The sequence below is a fragment of the Carlito syrichta genome, unplaced genomic scaffold, assembly GCF_000164805.1.
Source record: "Carlito syrichta isolate Samal-C Ts95f unplaced genomic scaffold, Tarsius_syrichta-2.0.1 Scaffold24775, whole genome shotgun sequence".
In the NCBI taxonomy this organism is placed as follows: domain Eukaryota; kingdom Metazoa; phylum Chordata; class Mammalia; order Primates; family Tarsiidae; genus Carlito; species Carlito syrichta.
This window is the reverse complement of record NW_006968871.1, coordinates 1-5,821: the sequence shown is the minus strand read 5'-3', so window position 1 is coordinate 5,821 and position 5,821 is coordinate 1. Positions and strand designations below refer to the sequence as shown.

Here is a 5,821-nt window from a genome sequence, read left to right as displayed (position 1 = left end):
GCCTCGGAGAGAGCCCCTTGGTTCATCCCAGGTGGGCTGGGGGCTGGGGCAGGTCTCCTGGTGGGTATGTCTCCCAGGAGGGCCACGAGTCTACCCATGAAGACAGAATGTCTGATCCCTGGCCCAAGCCTGAGCTCTCACTGGGAAGCTGCAGACTGGCACTGCCAGCCTGGCCTGCAGTGGAGATGCTGCCTGGGCAAATGAGCCTGTTCCCAGTTCCTGAGTCTTTTATTTCCCACCCCCTCTGTCCACCTCCTCCGGCCTCCCCAGCATCTCTGGCCATGGGGTCTCTGGGAACTTGGTCTCCACGTTTCAATGCAAGGCCAGGGAGGTGTTGGCTCCCCTGGCACCGTGCAGGGGTTGCTTATGTTATGGCAGTTGTGATGGGCTGTGAGACAGGGACAGGGACCATGGCTGAGATGCACCAGCAGAGCTCCTGCCTCTGGGACCCCTGGGTCTTGGTGGCCACTCATGGCCTGTGTCCCTGGCCTGGGCCCTGAGGACCAGCCTCCCTGTCTTCTCCTCTGCCAGAACCCACTTCCGGCTACCCAGGCTGCACCTGTGGCCACCGTGGGATGGAGCTTCTCAAAGTGTGTTGCCGACAGTTTCCAGCCACAGCTTCCTGTCCCAGAGACCAGGGTCGCTACCCTCACCCCTCGCCACGGTCCCTGGACAAGCTCCCAGCTTGCTGCCTCGTCCTGCTCCCTGATGCATGAGTGTCTCCATGAGTCTGCCAGGAGGGGCTGGATTTGGGAAGGTGGAGGGAGAGAGGGTGCGCCAAGGGAGGGCACTGCATGGATGACAGTATAGAAGTAAATTTGAAGGAAAGTGGGTAGCAGAGCTCAGCAGGAGCAGAGGAGTTTAGATCCAGTGAGGTAGGCAGGAGGGAGCCACAGCAGGGTCTTGAGCAAGGGAGGCCTTGGGGAAGAATTGCCAAGGAGAAACTTGCAGACTTCCGAGCTCAGCTCATGTGGAAAACAGACTGTCGGGTGCAGGCAACCACGGGCCCCATGTGAGTGAGATCTGAATCTCAGGTTGTATTAATAGAAACAGTTGGTGGAGATCAAAGGAGATGATGTCAGCACGAGCCAACCTCAAGGGAGATATCTGGGCATGGGGAGGCTCAGGGAGAGGTGGGTGTGGCAGCATGTGTAGCCCCAGACAGGATGACCCAAGTAGGGGGACAGGGGCTGGGGAAAGAGAGAGAGCAAGAATGGTCAGAGAGGGAGTAGGCAGCCAGGCAGTTTGTTAAGAGCCAGAGAGGTCTGTGAGGCTCAAGCAGCAGGGAAGGGTCACCAGTGTCCGTCACTCAGGGGACCTAGTACTCTACAGATGCCAGTGGTGATGTCAGTAATGAGGGCAGCCTAGGGGATACAGGGAGCTGACTTGGAGGCTGGATGAGAGGTCGGGAGTCCAGGAAGTGGAGACAAGAGTGTAGACAGCCCTCAGTAATGTTTCCCATTTCAGTTACTATTTTTAGTGCCCAGTGTGTCTATACCTTCCAGTTCCTTTTCTCCCCTTAATTTAAAAAATGGAGGTATAATTTACGTACAGAAAAATTTATATGCCATCTTCATGAAAATTCTGAGATTTAACAAATGCATACAGCTGAGAACCTGCCATCTCAATCAAGATACAGACTATTCCCCCAAATTTCCTCACATCCCTTGTCGTCAGACCTCACCGCCCCGTGCCCAACAACCGCTGATGTGTGTGCTCCACCACCACAGTTTTGAGAGGAATCAGGCTGCTTGTAGCCTTTTGAGTTTGGCACGATGACGTTGAGATTCACCCACGTTGTCCCGTATGTTCGGGTTTTGTTCCATTGAATTGTTGAGTAGTGTTCCATTGTGGGTGTGTACCACAGCTCATCTGTCACAAGCATTCCGCCTGCGTCTAGGAAATGAGCGGATGGCTCCGGGTGCTGGCGCCTGGGCGTCGGCACGAAGTCTCTGAAAAGGCGGGGGGCGGGGGTGGCGGTCGGGATTGCTCGATCTGTGCCGTGCGGCACCGACGCCTCTCCGTGCGGCATCCCTCCCGCTATTTCCGGGCGCGGCGGAAGCGGCTGGGGGAAGGTAGCACTGGCCCTGACGCGCCTCCCATCCCCTCTGCACCGCCAGGCTTGGCGAGGCGGGGCGGCGGCGGCGATGCCGGACCCCGCGGCGCCCCTGCCCTTCTTCTACGGCAGCATCTCACGCGCCGAGGCCGAGGAGCACCTGAAGCTGGCGGGCATGGCCGACCGGCTGTTCCTGCTGCGCCAGTGCCTGCGCTCGCTGGGCGGCTGCATGCTGTCGCCGGTGCACGACGTGCGCTTCCACCACTTCCCCGTCGAGCGCCACCTCAATGGCTCTGACGCCATCGCCGGGGGAAGGCGCCCTACGGCCCGGCAGAGCTCTGCGAGTTCGACGGGCTGCCCTGCAACCTGCGCAAGCCGTGCAACCGGCCATCGGGCCTCGAGCCGCAGCCTGGCGTCTTCGACTGCCTGCGCGACGCGCTGGTGCGCGACTACGTGCGCCAGACGTGGAAGCTGGAGGTGAGAGCGCCGGGCCCGGGGGCGGAAGCGGGTCCGGGCGCTTTGGATGAACCCACGCCCGCCGTGGGAGGCCCGGGGACTTCGGGGCACAGGGGAGCGAGACAGGCCATCTTCCCCAGCCAGTCCTATTTGACGGATGGGGCCTTGGTGGGGGCGGGACCGGGAAGGAGACCTTCGAGGCAGGGGTTTCTTGGTGGCGTTGGTGGCCACTGTCTTCCACGGCCTCAGCGATGCTACAGTGCGCTACTCTGCCAGACCAGAAGGTGGAAGGGTGCACCGGGCTTGGAGAGAGCAAGCTTGTACTGGGGGCAGGGCCGAGGGGATGGCGCGCCCGAGGTTAGGGTGGCCATGGGGGAGGAGGGGCTGAGGGCTGCAGTCTTAGAAAACAGCCTGTGCAGCACGACAGTGCGCAACTACCTGCAACGACCTGCTTAGGTTTCAAAGCTGGAGACGCCCTTGGGGCCAGCAGAAGCCTGTGGCATGGTCCCTCCCTGGCGGGATTGGAGTGGGGATCTTGGAGATGGCCAAGTCTGTCTTCAGCCTCCTACTTAGGGTGCCTGGATGGAGCGGGGGTCTTGCCGGACGTGGTGATCTGCAGGATCCAGGAGATGGAAGGGGGCTCCTGTAGCCTCATACGGCCCAACTCACCTACAAACTTCCTCGCTCCTCCTTCCTTAGGAAGAGGCCCTGGAGCAGGCCATCATCAACCAGGCCCCCCAGGTGGAGAAGCTCATCGCCACCATGGCCCACGAGTGGATGCCCTGGTACCACAGCAGCCTGACACGCGAGGAGGCCGAGCGCAAACTCTATTCCGGGGCGCAGACTGACGGCAGGTTCCTGTATGTGAGCCTGGGGCCTGGGATTTGGGCTGGTGAGGGCTAGGGCCTGAGAGTGAGTCTAGAAGGTGTGCCTGTGCTCACACATGCAGGTAGGCCATGCGTTTCTGGTGTGCAAAGGGACTTTGACCTGGGAAAGTAGTGGCGGTGACTAGGAAAGCCTCCAGACTTGGTCCAGCTGGGCTGGAATTCAGCTTCTGCCACCTGCTGGCTGTGGGCCTTGGGCAAGCAGCCCATCTCCTGCCTGCCACAATTTCCTCTCCTTCAATCAACAAATATTTACTCAATATCTACTGTATGCCATTCACGGATGATGTGGTGGTGGATCTAACAAGTGCCTGTCTTCATGAGGCAGACAGACAAAACAAGACGAATCAATAAAATATGGAAGATGTCAGACGGTGCTGAGTGCTAGGGTGCACAGTTGGAGAGGAGTTGCAATTTGAGATTAGGAGGCCGGGGAGGCCTTTCCGAGAAGGTGACTTGTGAGAGAGGAAGCGAAGGGCTGAGAAGAAAGCTGGGCAGCTTCCCAGTGGAAGCTTCTGGCAGTCGGGTTGGCAGGTGCAAAGATCAGGATGCAGGGATTTATTTGGTGTGTTCAAGAAACATTGAGGAGTCTGGTGCCTGGAGCTCAGGAATAGGAGAATGGGAGTAGTTCAGGGCAGGGAGGTGACTTTGGCTTTTACCCTAAGTGAGGTAGGATCCCTGGGAGGGTGTTAAAGCTACTCCCTCTAACTGTCCTGTAGATGATGGTGGGACCTATCCTGAAGGTTGTAATAAGGATTACACGAAAAATATATGAAATATACGAAAAATGCATTGAATGTTAGCTCTTATTAGGTAAGGGTGAGCATGTGTGTCTGCACATATTGGAGCCACAGCTGAGACTATGTGGCTATTGGTGTTATTGTGAAAGGATCTCTAAAACTATTTTTAAAACTCTGTTAGGGGCTGATGGTTTTTTGGTTTTGACATGGATTCTTCTGTATCACAGACATTATGCAGATGTCAGTTGAGGTCACTCAGGTCTCGAGATATAGAGAAACCTGGTGCCTGCATTTCTCTTATGACCTCAGGGAGTCCAGTGTTCTCCCCCCAAAATCTGTGGGGACAATTCCTGGGGCCTCCCTTCTCATGAGTGCTTCCTGGCCTGAGTCCCTGCCTGGTGGAATCCTGGCTGTCACCCACCTCTTCCAGGGCTGTTCCCTCTTCTGGGGCCAACCAACTTGGAGGAATTGACCACTTCTCTTGATTTCTTCCACCCATACAAGGCCTAAGCAGATTGCTTGCTGATCTCCCACAAGATGTGGCTCCTTCCCCAAGATGCTGTTGTTGGCTGATACAACAATTTTTCACCCTCTGCTACAGATGTAGGCTGTAAATTACAGTGGAATTTCCAAGGCTTCTTGAATGCACATTACAGTTTACACTCGGCTGCAAGGATAGCTTTTGAACAACTTAAGATTGATCTGTCTTCTCTAAAGTAAATCTTTGTATTTGTTTCAGTTAGCCTCCACTACATAACACAGCTCCAAGACTTACTGGCTCAGAACAAAAGTTTTTTACTTCTTGTGATTCTGTGAACCAGCTGAGCAGTTCTGGTTTGGGTCAGCTGGGCTGGGACTGGATAAATGGGAATGGCCACACTCACATGACTGACTATTGGCTCAGTGTCAAAGTGATAGGGTTGAGCTGGCCTCAGTGCTGTCACCATCCAGCAGGCTGGCCTGGGCTCACATGGTAGTTGCAAGGGTCCCAAGAACAGTCCAAGAGGGCAAGTTTCAGAATACAGGTACTTTTCAAGCCCCTGCTTGTGTAATATTACTGATGTCCTATTGGCCAAAGAAAAAGCACATGGCCAAAACCAAAGTCACCGTGGTGATGGAGGTCCCCAAGGGAGAGGAATGAAGATAGCCATTTTTGGTTATAGCAGAGGATTGGAACAAGGGGGTGGCCCTGAAGATCCGGGCAAGGCAAACATGAGTGTTGGGGCTGCTTTTCTTTCCTTTTGGACTGTCAGCTCAGGGCAAGACCCACCTCTGGTGCATTTGGAGGGCTCCATCTTCCAGTTCTTGTGGGTGGCTGGTCCGTATGTCACCCACCTTCCTCCAGATGCTACATCCCTCTCCGGTGTGACACTTACTAAGACGTTACTAACATTTGGTCCTGTGTCCCAGATACATCACACATTCATATCCTACTCACTCATATGCACATCAGCCAGGTGCCTGAGAGTCCAGGGCCTCCCCAGGCTGGCCACAGTGGAGGGAGATCCCACAGTTCTTCCTGCTGACGTGGCTGGCTCTTCCCTCTCGTCTCTGCTCTCTCCTTCATAAAATGTGAGTTTCTCTTTCTTTGACTTTACAGCCTGGGCTTCTTATCTGGTTCCCCTTTACGTCCACATTGTAATTCTTCACTACACAGTCTCTTGTCTTGGCTTTTCTTTCTTCCT

The 5,821-nt window shown here is 55.5% G+C and overlaps 1 pseudogene; it reads left to right on the top strand.

The window, feature by feature from the left end:
* Positions 1–2,147: 2,147 nt before the first annotated feature.
* Positions 2,148–3,376, top strand: LOC103267397 (annotated as a pseudogene).
* The last annotated feature ends 2,445 nt before the right edge of the window (positions 3,377–5,821 follow it).